A 16143-nucleotide genomic window follows, 5' to 3' on the forward strand; every position below is an offset into this window, starting at 1 on the left:
ACAGCCCCCCACTCCCACACAGACCCGGAGGGCTTGAGGGGCCGGATGAGGGGACCTCCCAGGAGTGACAGCCCCCCACTCCCACACAGACCTGGAGGGCTTGGGGGGCGGGACGAGGGGACCCCACCCAGGAGTGAATCACAATATCATCGGATAGGAGAATGTCTTCCACTTGAACGTCCACTTCAAGGGGAGGCCGCGGCCGTTCCCGTTGAAGACAGAGGTCAGAGACCAAGGTTGTTTACTGAGTCTTCTCTTCCATCCCCAGGGTCCTCGCCAGGAGGGGAGGAGAGTCTTTTTTTTTTTTTAAGATTTTTTTTATTTATTTATTTGAGAGAGAGAGAATGAGAGACAGATAGCAAGAGAGGGAAGAGGGTAAGAGGGAGAAGCAGACCCCCCACTGAGCAGGGAGCCCAATGTGGGACTCGATCCCGGGATTCCAGGATCATGACCTGAGCCGAAGGTAGTCGCTTAACCAACTGAGCCACCCAGGCGCCCGGGAGGAGAGTCTTAAGGGGGGAGGACAACTCACAGACCAAACAGCCAGGAGAACACATTTCTGCAGCAAGACAGTGAGCTCCGGATGAGAGAGGACACGGCCTAGGAGGAGCCGTGAGCTGGGGGGACACATGTGGGACCAAACTGTGGCACTGAACGCGGGTGCCAGAGAGGAGCGGTGAGAGCTGCGGTGTCCTCCAAAATCTGCCTGCAAGGCCGAGCCTGGACCCGCCCCATGGCCTCTGAAAAGCCACATCGGGCGGGGGGGGGGGGGGGGCGGCGGTCAGGCAGCCACGGGAGCCACTGACCCTGCCACCCCTCCTTTTCCAGATCAGGAAACGGAGGCTGGTAAAATCAGAAAAGGCAAAGCAGAGCAGAGCTCCGGAGCCCAAATTCAGATGGTCAAGCTTTACACGGGCGGGGGCAGGAAAGATGCACAAGGAGGGGAGAGAATCCTCCCGGCTGTGGGCACGAGCGTCTGGGGGCAGGGCTGGCCCCCCGGAATCTCCCGGTCTCCCCCACAGACATCACCGCCCTGTCGCTGGGCAGCTCGGCCTCCCCGGGACGGGCTGTGCAGCCTCTCCGGGGTCTGGAGTCTCCAGCTGGCCCCGCCTGATCCCCCCGCACTCTGGCAGCTCCGCAGGCCCGGCTGCGTCCCTCTGGGGCACTGTGTCCTCCCCACATGGTCAGGAAGAAAGAGCAGGAAAGGCTTGGGTCACGCTCAGGAGCCTTTAGAAACAGGAAATGCCGTTTGCTGGTTTTCTTGTTCCTCCGTTCGAAAAGCATCGAAGCCATAAGCCAATGTGACCGTCGACTGCCAGGCAAGGGTCGCCGGTGCCACGGGCAGGGAGGGCCGCCGGCGGAGCGGCTGGGGTGGGGCACGCACGGAACATGTCAGCCGGCCAGAGGGGGCCACCGAGAGGCCGGGGGGCCGAGGGCCTCCGGGAGCACCAAGCTCAGGGGCTGGCGCGGAGTCACCCCACAGCGTGAGCAACAGGAGCTCCACTGGCCACTTGCTGACCAGCCAGCCACGACCCCGCTCAGGACCGCGTGTCCTTTAAGACCACTGAGTCCGAGGACAGACAGCACCACAAAGGGACGAAGGGCATGGCCCCGATGACAGGTCACAAGGACTGGTGAGGGCCAGCGAGGGCACGTGCTGGACCACACTGTCCTGGAGGAAGGCGGTGTTGACGCGGTGGGGAGGGGGGCCCCTGATTCAGAACACCGGGGCAAGGAAAGGCCCCCCTCGTTTGACGATGGGAGAGGCCACGACCCGGAGAGACATGGACAGGCCAGTCGGGGATGGCCCGCAGGGCAGTGCTCTCTGCGTCGCGCTCCGAATCGGGACCACTGTGTGCCCGCCTTTCAGATGCACAGCTCTGCTCAGGAGGAGGGACACTGCCCTCAAAGACAGACAGACAGACAACATACATGAAAAATGCAAAACCATCCTCCAATGCCCGTCTTCCTCCAGCTCCGCGTTCCGTTGGACAGGGGGCGGGGGGATGCCGCATGGGGGCCTCCATCCCACCCAGAGACCCCACCGAGCTGCGGAGGCAGCCCAGTACCCAGCCTGCGCAGTGGGAAGACCAGACAGACGCGTTCCTAGTCCTCGTTTCAGCTGCTCTAAAACACAACGGGGTGCAAAGCAAACTCCTGGTGGAGTGGGGTTTGGAGCTACAACTGGCCGTGGCCTCGGCCGTGTCCCATTGCCTCTCGGTTGACGGAGCCCGTTCCCAAACGAGAAGACCGACCTGATGACCTCGGGTCCCTCTTGGTGTCAGGATTTTTGCACTGGCTATGTGACTCCATCCCCTTCCGACAGTTTAAGTCAAATTAAAAGAAAACCCATCAGCAAGCAGGACACCAAACCATCCGTCTGCCCCGAATCCAGAGGCAGCGCCATCAGCCGAGGGTACAAGAGCCCACAAGGCCCTAACAACACGGCTGGGCTCTTGACCCCAAACGCTTTACTGGCTTCAGTTTGGGTTTGTTGTATCGATTTTTTTTTCTTGAATGAAATGTTCCCCTTGGTGTTTGACATGAGAAAGGGGACACAGAGGGAGGGAGTCCACGGACTGAGAGTAGCTCCTAGTGGCTGGGGTTTTGCAGCGACGTGGCCAGGCGCTCCTCTGGCCCCTGTGGCCCGTGTCCTGCCCTGCCCCCAGTGCTCGGCGGGGCCCCGCAGCTGGGGAGGGACTGACTTCTGAAAACAACACACTCCTCCAAGAGCCATGTGTCCCTCGGCTGTAAGAATCCTGCCCCACCGGACTTTACTTGGCTCCTTTATGACAATCCCAGAACGGTGGAGGAACAATTTTAACAGAAGAGCCAGCACAGAGCGTCGCTCTGAGCCAATAACATCCCCTCTCCCCTCGGGAGACAGCTGATGCTGCCTCCCGTTTACAGTGCAGAACAGCTTACTCTGTATGATGGCCGAAGTTGCCGGCTTTGCTAATTGTAAGACAGTGGCTCTGGTGGGAGTGCAGAGGGGGCATGTTCAGTGGTACAGGCAGGGCCTGGGAGGGGCCTCCCGCGCTCCGCTCTGCATGGAGCAGGGGACGGGTGCTCGGATGGTCAGATGTGGGGCGCCGGGGGGATGTCTCAGGAAGAAGTGGGAATTGGGGGTCAGGGGCTCTTCTTTTCCAAGATGAGAAAGAAGTTCACTTTGCCATTTATCCTCTAGAATTCGGGGCCAAGCAGGCTGGGAGATAGCAAACTGGCAAGACACGGTTTTCTGATTCCTGATTCACACACCTGCGGCTCCCTCCTTCCAGGTGAGCAGGTGCTCTGCTAAATTCCTGCAAAGGCCTCCTCCAAGCAGACCCTGTGAAAGCCGCAGGCTCAGAAGGCCAGCCATGTGCCACGGAGGCAAGTCATGTGGCCCCCGTGGAACGCTTTAACGAAGAGAAGGTGGAGACCCTCCTGAGGGGCAGGGGACAGTCATCACCCGGGTGGTCCAGGCCCCTGGCCAGAGCACAGCAGCCGCGCATCATGTGCGTGAGCTTCCGCAGCTCCCCTGGGCCAACACGGCTCGGCATCTGTGGCTCCAGGAGGCTAACCTCTGCTTTAGAGACAAGCTTGCTTTCTCTGAATACAGGGGAGGCGACAGTGATGCTGGAGAGCTCAGGGAGGGAACGTCAGCATGGTCTGGTCACCCAACATCTATGCCCCCTTCCCCACCGGTCTGATTTCCCCTCTGAGGGCAGTCCCGGCAGGAGGGTGGGTCCAGGTGCCTGGAGACCCCACGACACCTCAACTCACTGCTCGGTGCAGCCAATGGGGGCACGACCCACACTGAGCCTAGGAGACTCTCCGTCCTCAGAAGCAGTAATTCAAGGACAGGAGGAGGAAGGCCAGAGACCCAAATCCAGGTGATTCTGTGTCATCTTGCTTTGCAGACCTGCCAGGCACTGTATGAGCCCTACACCACCCTCTTCCCAGAAATGCCTTTGCTGATTAAGGGGGCCAGAACGGATCTCTAGAACCACAGCTGATACGTTCCCCACACGGAAGGCTGTCAGGAAAGAAAAGCCACAAACGGAGAACAGGGAGAGATCAAGATGCAGACAGCAAGCAGCAACAGAGCTGGATAGGACCCCAGAGACCACTGTATTCAGCGCACATGCACACACCCACGTGCACACGCACCCATGCATACATGCACACGCTCACACACATGCACACACATGCGCAGGACACATGTGTCCATGTGTGTACGTGTACACACATGGACACATGTGTCCACCGTGCATGCATATGCTCACACATATGCACACATGTGCAGGCACACGTACCCATGCGCACACGTGTGTACATACATGTGCACGTGCATGCACACGCTCACATGTGCACACACGTGTGCAGGCACATGCCTGCATGTACATGCATGTGCACATGCACACAAACCCTACGTGTGCGCAGGTGTACATGCATGTATACACGTGTGCACACGTGCACCCGCACCCATGTGCACAGCCCAGGGAGGTGCAGGGACTTTACACCCACAGAGCAGTTTGCGGCAGAGCGCTGCTCAGCAGCAGTTCCTGACTCAGGAGCTGCCAGCCCCTTTCCAGGGCATGACTTTTGGGTCTAAAACTGCCAGCCAGTGAGGGAAAAGGGTGTCAAGACCAAACACATTCCTCTCCAGTCATTTCTCTGCACTCAGCACATACGCCTTGTTGGCCTCCGCTCAGTTCCCTCCGGAACCTCCAAGAAACATCATCCCAGGATAAGTCATGCTCCAGTGATGATGAAGGGGCTTGAGGTGCCCCCACATCTGGTTCAATCCCCAACTGCAGATAAGGATTCTGCATCTCTGGGAGACCGTCTCCCCCCTGCTGCCACTCCCCACTCCCATTCCGTGGCTGTCACCAAGTCCGCCCTCTGCGCAAAGTGGCCGGCGTCAGCTCTTTGCCACCGCACTCAGAAGCCCCGACACCAGCAGGATCCTCACCCAGTGGCCTGCCCAGGACGGGCGACAATGAGGACAATCAAAGCTCTGTAAGGATTTCAGGGAGGCCCACGGGTTTGTGGGGCCTGCACAATTTCCCAGCGAACACACAGAAAGGAAGAAGGGGAGCGGGATCATCTTCCGTTCAGTGTAGAATTTAGGAACAGTTGGCACAAATGTGTTCTCTTTGGCCCCAGTCTGCCTACCCCTGCCACAGATCCTCCCCAGCTGGCCACGCCTCGGGCCATGGGGCTCGGTCTCCATGCGCACACACGTCCCGACTGGTCCCTCCGCCCGCAGCACGCCCGAGGGGCAGGCCATGTGGGGGGCACCCTGGGGCCGTGTCCCGCATGCACGGGGTTCCCGCACATCTGTCCTCACCTCCAATTCCCGCTTCCTAATCACTGCGCTCTGCGGGGCTCGAATCACTGGGCTGTCTCCATGCCCGCAACCCCTGCAGTTGCTAATTCCTTTTCTCAATAAGCTCACAGAACACATTTAAATATTTTTTTTATCCAAGAGACAAATGTCTCTATTATATAGGGGACCATCTGGGCTGCTATAGCTAGCTGGCTGTGTTGCTATCAACTCCTTTTTTAGGGTTCATGAATCAGTTGCCAATAAGAAAAAAAAAGGAAGTCAGCTCCAAGATTCTGCTTTCCTCCCCTGCATTTTTCCCCAGCAGGAGAGCTGTATCCCAGCATCCAAATGGACCCCGGACAGGCGCAAACAGCAAAGGAGCCTAAGGCTGGTGCTCTGGAAATGTCAGCCTCAAGTTCTCCTCGCCTTGGGGGAGGGAGGTGGTGTCAGCTAACTTCCCAGCCCTGGGGACCTCCAGCTGGGCTAAGTAATATTGTGCAGCCTCTGGCGGATCTAGGATATACGCCAAGAAGACGGAACAAAAGGAGGTCAAAAGCAAGAGAGGAAGAAGGACGGGAGGAGGGAGAGAGTGGTCAAGGCCGGGGAGCCCGATGCCAGGGACTCCTCATCCACCGCACACCTCGGAGCAGGCCAGCCCACTGGGGCACCTGCGGGCGGCGGTAGGGAGCTGGGCTCCGGGCGCCAGGCCGCCCAATCCCAAAAGGGATTGGAAGGAGGGGGACATATTTAATGGGGATTCGTGGTGTCCCGGCCTGCGGTTCCTCCCGCGGTGTCAGGTGTCATTCAGTCAGAAACGTGTGCCTAGCGCGAAGGACCCGGTCCAGCTCCAGTCTGGCCGAGCGGCTTCAACCCACCCCCGATTCGGGCAGGTCCAGGCACTGGCCACCTGCAGGCAGGCCCGGGCTGGGGCTCTGGGTCACAAGCCCCCGGGTGCGGAGGGTCCGGGAAACGTCTGTCTCCACCGCCCCCGCAAAGGCATTCAGCCCAAACAGCAAATGGGCAAGCGGGCACTCCCCGCCCCCCACACCTGCCACCAACCCTTCCCCCCGGGGCACGGAGAAAAGCAAACCCATCCTCCCCGAAGGCCTGGCCAGGCAAATGGGGGGTTTTCCCTGCTATGGAATATTTTTGGTTGTGGTGGTAACTGTGCGTGTGTGAGAGACAGAGAGAGACACAGACAAGCAGACAGACAGAGGGCAATTACAGTTTTACCAATCTGGGGTTTTTTTAAACCACTTTTGTGACTCAAGGGAGCTCAAAGGAGCTAGAAAATGAAGCCATCCTGTGAATCGGCCTGTGAGCTGACAGCCTCCTTCCCCCCGGCCCCCCCCACCCCCCCAGAGGCCACCAAGGCCTCTGCACCTCCTGTCCACGTGGGAGCATAAATGCAAATCGGGTTTTATTGAACGACAACGACATTCTCACCAGATCCCTTGGTCCCTCACTTGGGTGCGTTCCCCAGTTCTCAGGCAAATACTGCTACCTCTTCCTGAGGAAGCCCCCCAGGGCCCTCGCCCCGGCAAAGCCAAGAGCCATTTACAGGACCCGAAGCTGAGACTTGAAAAGATACTCTACAACTGACTCGCCTAAAAGACTGAGGACCCCAGAATAACGTAGCAAAACAGAGCAGATAATTCCGCCCATGAGTAGACCGGGGCGCTCGGGACTGTCATCGGTCGCGGGGGATGGCAGGCAGAGGCCACCGGCAGGGGCCACAGGTCGAGACCAAGTCCAGAGCCGGCGCAGCCAAGGCTGAGGACCGAGAGAGGTCTGCCTGTGGAAGTAGGGGAACCACAGAAAGTGAACGGAATCCCCATGGGATGCTGCATTGCCGAAGCAGGGAAAACGGGGCGTCAGAGACCCCAGGCACCCGAGCTCCCCGCGGCGCCGCTCACAGAAACAGCCGCAGGTGGACCCAGCAGAGGAAGGGACGAGCAAACTGTGAGACGCACAACGGAATGCCCTCCAACCCTAAGAAGTAACGAGACGGCACCTGCCCCCACGTGCAGGAGTCTCCAGGGCACCGTGCTCCGTGGAGCCAGCCAGACGGACGGACGGACAGGACCCACTGGCATAAGGCGCCGAGAGCAGCCACGTTCAGAGACGGGAAGCAGGACGGGGGCGTGATGGGGGTGCCAGGGCTGGGGGAGGCCGTGGGGGGGCAGTGTTTCGTGGGGACAGGGTTTTAGTGGGGTAGGATAGAAAGGTCTAGAAGTGGACGGTGGGGGTGGTGCCGCAGTGACGTGAATGCACTTAATGCCGCTGAAGCGTACCCTTAAACGTGGCTGGAAAATAGTCAGTTCCACGTGAGGTACATTTTACCACAATAAACAATAATAGTTAAAACATGAGGGGAGCCGGGCAGCGCCCGAAGGAGAAACCGCTGGGCCAGGTGAGGTCCGTCTCCTGGTCAGGTAGCCAGGCCACCACAGCCAGAAGTGCAGAAACTCGGGGGTCTCAACAAGGCAGCCTGAGTCTGAGCCAGACGGTTCCATGAGGGACGGGCCCGGTCCACCCTGCCCGGCTCCACACCCCCGACTGGTGCCCTTGCCGGCTCTGGGAAGACGGAGGCTCACAGGTCTTGCAGCAAGACAACCGCGCGGCTCACTTGCGAGCACGGCCTGGGGGTCCGGCGGTGATGAGAGACCCCATGCTCAGGGCCCCGTCCGAGGGGGTTGCCAGGGCCCTCGAGGCCGAGCCATCCCCCCGGCAGCGGAGTGCGCCCTCTGGCTGCCGGGTCCTTGACTGTGCTGAGTCCACCTGGCCTGGAGCAGGAGAGCGAGGCCAGCACACGCCGCACCCACTCCGGCTGCCGCCGGCCCTGAGCCACAGGCTCGCTCTTCTTCCAGGGGCTTCTAGACTCACCACCCAAGCAAGGCGACAAAGGGGTGACTGTCAGAGCCCCCAGCAAGCACAGCTGTGTTCCGCACCTGTTCATCGCGTCCTCCTAAGTTCCACGGGTGTGTAACTGGGACGGCAGACCCTGCCCTCCATCTGCGTCGACCTCACCGACAGGAAAACGGCCCGAGCAGTGCACCAACCCCCGGTCACGTGGGCGCAGGGGCCGATGAGCCACACGAGCTTTCCCGGGCGTCCAGCTGAGCCGGAGCGAGCGGCTGGACCGTGGTGAGACAGGAGCCACGTGGTAGAAGAACACGCAGAACTCAGATCCATGAGGGAGGAGGGGCACACACATATCTGGGCACCCTAAGACCTACCCTACCCATGGGGTGGGCTGTGAGATGGATGCTGAGTGTGGAGGTGGGCACCTTCCTGTGAGCCGACCCTAGTCTTCAACCCCAAGCCCTCGGCAGGGACCCCCCCGCCCAGACTGGGACGTCCTAACACCCAGGACCCTGGACCCCCAGAAATGTCAGCAGCTTCATTAGAGTCTACCAGCTTAATCTTGGTTTCTGTCTTTTTTAGTGTTCTTTGTTCAGACTTTATTTTAGCATGCAAGAATGTCTCATGCTTGCCGCTTCTATGTCAAATTAAAAATATTTGCCAGCCTCGGGGGTGCCTGGGTGGCTCAGTCAGTAAGCGTCTGCCTTCAGCTCAGGTCATGATCCCAGGGTCCTGGGATCGAGCCCCGCATCGGGCTCCTTGCTCGGCGGGGAGCCTGCTTCTCCCTCTCCCTCTCCTGCTTCCCCTGCTTGTGTTCCCTCTCTCACTGTCGAATAAATAAATAAAATCTTTAAAAATATATATACATTTGCCAGCCTCACTGTTAGGTTCCAGATTGGTATTCAGAGACCAATTCAGGATTTAATTGTGCACTTGGAGCTTTCCGTAACCTTTATGGGAATTAATCAGATTCCAAGAGCCATTAAAAGATGTTCCGGCGAGACTCGGTTCCCCGTGTTAGGACGCAGAGGTCCTGGCTGAGAACATCCCAGACAGTAACCACCTCCAGCCCCGCAGATCTGGGTGTGCACCTCCTGCGCACAGCCTCAGTGCTGGACCAGGATGGACTCGGCCTCTTCTCTAAACGAACACAGCCGCCTGCCCCTTTCTGAGAACCTCCCTCCAACAGAAGACGAGCAGCTCACAAGGAATCCAAATGGCAAAGACATCAGGCTGGAACCTCAGATCTGCCTTATCTAAGCCGCAAGGGGACCGCCTGCGCTCGGTCATCACGGGACAGGAGACTGGTGCATCTCACCGTCATCCCTGATCAAAAATGGGTGCCCCCAGACACCACGGGGCCACTGTCTCCCAGCATAAACCAGCCCACCCAACATCGTCCTGTCAGACTGACGGCCCATTCCAATGATACAGCCCGCCCCCCCCCCCCCCCCCCCCCCCCCCCCCCCTCCTTCCAATGACCCCCCCCCCCCCCCCCCCCGCCACCGCCAACCTCTGCTGTTCAGAATGCAGCCCAGGGCAGCCTCCTCACATGCACCCAGACTCCGGTGCCCCGTCGAGCGTCTCCAGCACCCCAGGGATACCGGGCTGAGCGCGGGTGTGCTCCTACCACCTGGGCGGGGCTCCATGGGCCTCTGGTGGAGCCCAGGAATGTGCATATTTAACAAGCATCCAGGTGACTGCTGTAACCGCTAAGTCGGGAAAACCCGAGCAACAGTCTGTGAGCCACGGCTGGTGCAGCCAATCACCCAGATCCTGGATTTGTGTCTTCTGCCCTCCCTGGGCTCCGACCACGGGGACAATTCTGTGCAGGGGGCTCAGGTTACAAATGAGGGCGGCGGTTCCTGCCCCAGAAGAGCTAACAGTCCAGGCGCAGAGAAAAAGCAATCCCCGGGGATGAGTGCAACAGAGGGGATCAGACCAGGGCACCAGCAGGGTGGGGTCAGCGACTGAGACAGTTAGGCCTCGCCGAGGACAGAGGCCGGGGCAGAGCAGAGCAGCTGACCTCCACTGAGCTACGGGACAGCCTGTGCAGGTAGCTGTAAGAAGCCGAGAATGCCGGGAACACGGAAGACAAGGGATGCAGTCGAACCGTGACCTGGGCCCGGACCCTGCAGGCCACAGCTGCCAGAAAAAGTGTTTAGTATCAGGATGACACGGAGAGATCCTTCTAGGAGCTAGAAAGGTCGTTCCTGGAAGCTGGGGCGAGGGAGTCATTCAGGTGAGATTTAACCGGTCCGGAAGGGGCACACGCCTTGAGAAAGGGCAGGAGAGGGCCTGGGCCAGGTGCATGTGGGGCAGGCCGAGGCAGGCGGATAGGAGCGAGCGCTAACGGGGGAAAGACAAGCACCACGGGCAGGTCACTGTGGTGGGGAGGAGGGCGCGACCCAGGGTGTGGAGCAGGTGGCCCCATACACGGTCTACAGGGTCGGGGGCACTGGCACTTTGGGATGGGGGCAGCCGCAGGTAAGTGAAGGCAGGGGAGAAAGAGGAGATGGGGAGAAATACAGAAGCCATGAGAGCAGCCACAAGGAGGACATGGGCCAGCACCTCGAGGCCACGGACAGGCCACAGAGGAGCCCTGAATGGTACTGGGAGACTGGCCACCAGAGCCTGAGGCCACAGACAGGCCACAGAGGAGCCTTGAATGGCACTGGGAGATTGGCCACCAGAGCCCGAGGCCATGGGCAGGCCACGGAGGAGCCCCGAATGGCACTGGGAGACTGGCCACCAGAGCCTGAGGCCACGGACAGGCCACAGAGGAGCCCTGAATGGCATTGGGAGACGCCACCAGAGCCCGAGGCCACAGACAGGCCACGGAGGAGCCCTGAATAGCACTGGGAGACGCCACCAGAGCCCTTGCCGAGATCAGAGCCGGGAAGAGGCGGGGCACAAGGCAGAGCCAATGAGGAAACACATTGCCTTAAATAAGGTGGTTAAGACGCCGAAGTGGCAAAACGCTAACATTTGCTGATTCTAGATGATGGGACCAGAAGGCTTTTCAGTCTCAGTGCTTTTCTGAACATTTGCTACAAGACTAAAGAGGGAACAGGGAGGCAAAGCCAGTCTGCGAAGGAAGAGGCCAGTGGCAGCGGGAGGGCCCAGGACACAGCGGCTGGCCCCATGAGCTCAGGGAGCCACGGACGGACCGCCAGAGGGCGGTGGCTGAGGGCACCGGAGCTGGGGGCCATGAAGGGCGATGTCCCCGGGGAGCCCACGGGGAAGAGCTGGTCTCCAACAGGAAGGAGACCGTGCTACAGACTCAGCAGCTCAGGGAAGGGCCGGGTACCCAGGTGTCCCTGCTAGTAACCTCGCCTTCTCTGTCAGCTGGGAGTGAAGTCTGGGAGAGGGTCGGGGGCTTCGGGGGCTCTGGGAAAATGCCAAGGATCTGGAACAGCATCATAGGAGCTGAAAGAACCGGCCAGGACCTCGCTGGAGGGTCAGGGGCTGAGCCATGCATCACTGGCCCCAGCAGCCCTGGGCACCAGCAGACGGCAGACAGGGGCCGAGTGTCCCTGGGGGACCGCGGGCACGAGGCGCCAAGAGCAGACGTGAGAGCTGGCTGGAGGTTGGTGAGGTTGGGGTCACGGGGTGGAACACAGGAAATGGTCCCGGTCACACGGGGCCACAACCAGGCAGCAGCATGCGTGAGAGCCCTGCCCCCTCCCATGGAAAGGCGGGAGATGCAGAGGGGGCGCGTGACTGTGACGGACACCAGGGCCTGGCGGGACCCCTGGGGGAGGGGCCGACGGAGGCAGATGACAGCCCAGGGATGGCTGGCAAGGGCGCTAGCTGCCCAGCACATCGCTAGGAGAGCAGAGGGCCAGGCGAACTGGTTTGCAGACAACTGGGAGGGGGAGCGCAGGGGAGACCCCCATGCAGAGCCGCAGGCAGGGTGTACGGGTGCTGGACAGGAGTGCAGCGAGGTCACCAGGCCTCGGGATTCAGGAGGGGACTCTGCCCGGCTGGCTTCGGGGTGCTACCTGGCAAAGGCTTCCCAACGGTCTCTGCCTTTACCGTCTGTTCGGAGATGCTCACGTCGAAGTCAAATGTCACAGGGGCCCCCCAACATCCCCCTCATCAGGCCCCAAACCTCACCGAGCAGTGGGAATGGGGGCCGGTGCCTCCCTGAATTCTGCACCCTCATTCCTCTCTCCCGCCTGACTGTGGGGGGAGTACCAGAGGCCAGAGGCCGCCCCCTGCGGGGGTAGTCGAGGAAGACCACCAGCCAACAGCCAGGTGACCCAAGGCGGCACAGACAGCACCCCTTACCGAAGGGGCCCTCTCTGGGAACTGTCAGCACCTGTCCCCAGGATGTGCCCCGCAGGAGAACCAGCCCCACACCCCTGCTCGTGGCCGGTCCTCTTCTGTAAAAGCAACAGGTCCCAGAGTTCCAAAATGCCAGCCTACCGCAGAAAACGCACATGCCCAAACTGCCCAGGGAACAGCCCTGGAGAAGTAGCCGGAAGCCAATTCAGAAATGAGTCACCACATCAGCCAGAAGGAAACAAGAAATCACCCCCCGAGTATCTGCTGAGCCCCGTGCACAAGCCCAGCCCCATCCTCCGCTCTGGAGAACAAGGGTGACCCAGAAAAGCTGGCTGTGCTTGCGGAGCTTCCTTCCACACCCCCTGTGTGGCAGTGCTGGGGGAGGTAGGGCGGGGAGGCTGCAGCTGCAGACCCCACATCGGGCACGGGACGTCCCAGACGGAAGGGACGGTGCATCGCTGAGCAGACCAAAGCAGGGTCTTCCAAAGCCAGGCCAGTGTCAAGCCCAGATGACCCACCATGTCACATCAACTACCTCTTGTTTCCAGATGGATAGTGGAGAGACTGAGAGGTCCACCAGGTCCCCGGGGCTGGATCTGTGAGAGGCTGGGACTGGCCGCAAGGCTCCACCAGGACGCCGTTCTGCCCAGCAAAACTGCCTCTCAGTAAATATGCTCATTGCTGTTATCACCTGCCGGGGCCCCTGCAAGCCTCCCCGCCTCAGGAAACGCTGCTGTGCATCCAAAGAAACAGTATTGGGAATTCATTTTATTTGTATGTTGTCAAAACTCGGAGGTCTTACAAGTGACTCTAGGTGTTAAAAATAACAACAAAAAACTTCGAAAGCTAAAAACCTGAAATGAGTCTTTGATCTTTTCCAAGAATGGTTGCATCTGTATTTATATAAATGCGACTGTCTGCAAAAGGGCCAACCGAGCCAGGGCTGAGCGTGCTCTTGCCAGTAAACACTGTTCATTTTGTATCGGCTGGAAATAGAAGTCACTTCACATCTCAAACCCTTCAGAACACCTTTCTTCCTTCTAAACATCCATATGCAATTTTTTAAAATACACAGATACGCAATGTTTGGAAGAAGAAACCCCCAAATCTTTCCTGCAGAATACGATTAATGGTTATTTTGTTCCATATATGTCCCTGTATTTTCAAATTTTTTGGCAAGGAACCTGTACCATTTAATAAGCAGAAAAACTAATTTTTTAAAGACTGAAATAGGATCTCCTCTTTTTTAAAAGGATATATAATGTCTCTGTTGTTTTAACTCCAATCAGAAATTCCGGCCCCAAATATTTCATTTATACTAGAGAAAGGTAATCCACTGCATAAAAACATTATCTACTATTATCAAAGTTAAACAAGCCAAAGATAGTAACTTGAGTTAGAAAGACGACATGGGGGGCACCTGGGTGGCTCAGTCATTAAGCGTCTGCCTTCGGCTCAGGTCATGATCCCAGGGTCCTGGGATCGAGCCCTGCATCGGGCTCCCTGCTCGGTGGGAAGCCTGCTTCTCCCTTCCCACTCCCCCTGCTTGTGCTCCTGCTGTCGCTATGTCTCTCTCTGTCAAATAAATAAATAAAATATTAAAAAAAAAAAAAAGAAAGAAAGACGACATGGGCACACCAGGCTCAGACTCAGCTCAAATCCCAGCTCCAGCACACACCAGCTGTGCAACCTCGGGCAAGTTTCATAACCTCTCTGATCCACCATTCCCTGGATCTATAAAATGTCAGCTGTGAGGAGTGCAGAACTGCCAGGGACAGTAAGAGGCCATGTGCCTGAAGGCACACAAAGCCACACACACACACACACACACACACACAAACACATACATCCCAAACAAAAAACAGACCCTCACTTTTATTCTGCATGTTCCAAACGTGACAAACAGTGGCTGATAGAAAATTAATCGGCAATTCAAATTATTTTCATTTGAAAACAGATGCAAATAAATTTTCAAAGTAAAACATGAGACTTGAAAGCAAGGTGTGTATGGCCACATCCACTCCGGCGGGGGGGGGGGGGGGGAGTAAACACCGACAGACATCTGACAGGTCCTCACTGAGTGCCTAGAACTCGCCGGCTGGTCACGGTCATTAAGTGGTAGCTACTATTATTACCTTTAGGAAGGTAAGTAAGAAAAAGGTGCTGTCTTCTGTCTTACAGCCAGCACATGGCGATGGGGCAGGCTTTTTAACTGCAGTATGTTGCTAAGTGCCCAATGCATTCCCGGTGATGTTAATATAGGCTAAGCAATCGATATGGCTTATCAGATCAAGAAATATGGAGGGAAGATAAGAAGCCAGAAAGAAAGCAAACACACAGCCTAAATTTTCGTGGAAGTAATTACCACCATATAGGCAACACCCACACACACAACATTCGCATTGATTTCCCCTTTCAATGCTCAGGAGCCAAATCAACGTGGGGAGGCTCTTGGCTGTTTGATTCCGAGATGGGGAAGGAAAAGACGCAGGAAAGAACAGAGGCTAGAGACTTGGCCATGCTCATCGTAATCGGAATTCAAACAGCACTGGTTCTTTTTCTTATCAGAAACTGGAATCTTGACACTCCCACTGGGAAGCTGGTCAGGACCCATTGGCATTCGACTACCCCCCGGACAAGGCGGGTGATTGCTGGGGAGCGGAGGCCAACAGGGGATCATCACCCCACTGCCGGCTTCGATTCACACGTCTATTAGTCAACCAGCTGCACACACCATCCATTTAATTAACCTGCTCTTGAATTATTTATCTTCCCCCGAGTGAGAGGAAATTCTTCTTGCTGGTTACCTGCTCTGCTCCAGGGGCTTGTTCAGAGAACCCCAGTGCTGACAGCTTGATGGAGCTCTCGGCTACCTGCCACCCTCTGGCCAAGACGAGAACATAAAAAAACAGCAACTGAAGTATTCCCAAAAAGGGGGAGTCGTTAGCCTTCTGGAATGCAAATGACTCCCCCGATCCAGGGAAGCACAGAAAGCTCCTTTGAAACACATGAGCAGGTATGTGCTGCGCTGTTTGGGCGTGATCTGTTCTGCACCCCTATTTGTTCTAAATTAGGTAAAGTTTCCTTCTCCCTTAGCAACATCAACAACTCGAGGCTCCTTTCTGCAGAGAGAATTAGACCCAGAATCCCGGGCCAGGGGAGGAGAGGCCACAAAATCCCATCACTTCTCACTGCCCGATTTTTTATCAGCCCCGAAATTCCTGTGTCTGAATTCCTTCTCCAACAACCCCCCCTTCCTAAACCGACTGATTCACAGACTTGCACCATCCAGACGCAAGGGGAAGCCTGGGGACCACCCAGGTCAACGGTCACTTTGGGGATGTGGAAGGGAGCATCTAGCCTGCTGCCGGGGTCCCTGTTCTCACTCCCAGAGAGCCCGGTAACAGGACCTGCTTTAGCTTAGTTCCATCTTAAGAAAAACCCTCTCACTCCAGAAACCGCTCCTACGAAACACCAGCATCCCACCCACCCTGCAACTCTTCTCGTCGGGCATCCGCCCCTGCAGAGGCGCCCTGTAAGGCTCGCTGGAGACGGAGTCGAGCCTCCAGGAACCCATTCCAGGGTCCTTCCCCGCCCCCGGACTCGCTGGGCGCTGAGGCTACGGGGCCCCACTCCGTCTAGAGCTCCCGACCTCGGCCCTTCTTCTTCCCACC

General features: G+C 57.8%; 1 protein-coding gene across 6 annotated transcripts in view; it reads right to left on the minus strand.

Annotated features, from left to right (window-relative positions):
• CNIH3 (cornichon family AMPA receptor auxiliary protein 3) overlaps window positions 1-16143 on the minus strand; it is a 127746-nt gene that overhangs the window by 85907 nt on the left and 25696 nt on the right. Inside the window, exon 1 of one of the 6 annotated variants that reach the window (XR_004298070.1) lies at window positions 5336-5804. The exons of the other annotated variants lie outside the window; for them this stretch is intronic. The gene's annotated coding sequence lies outside the window, so the exon portion shown is untranslated. Of the gene's footprint in view, window positions 1-5335; window positions 5805-16143 lie in introns of those variants that run through there. 6 annotated transcript variants of the gene reach the window in all.

Source organism: Phoca vitulina, unplaced genomic scaffold (assembly GCF_004348235.1).
Source record: "Phoca vitulina isolate PV1807 unplaced genomic scaffold, GSC_HSeal_1.0 scaffold78, whole genome shotgun sequence".
Lineage (NCBI taxonomy): Eukaryota > Metazoa > Chordata > Mammalia > Carnivora > Phocidae > Phoca > Phoca vitulina.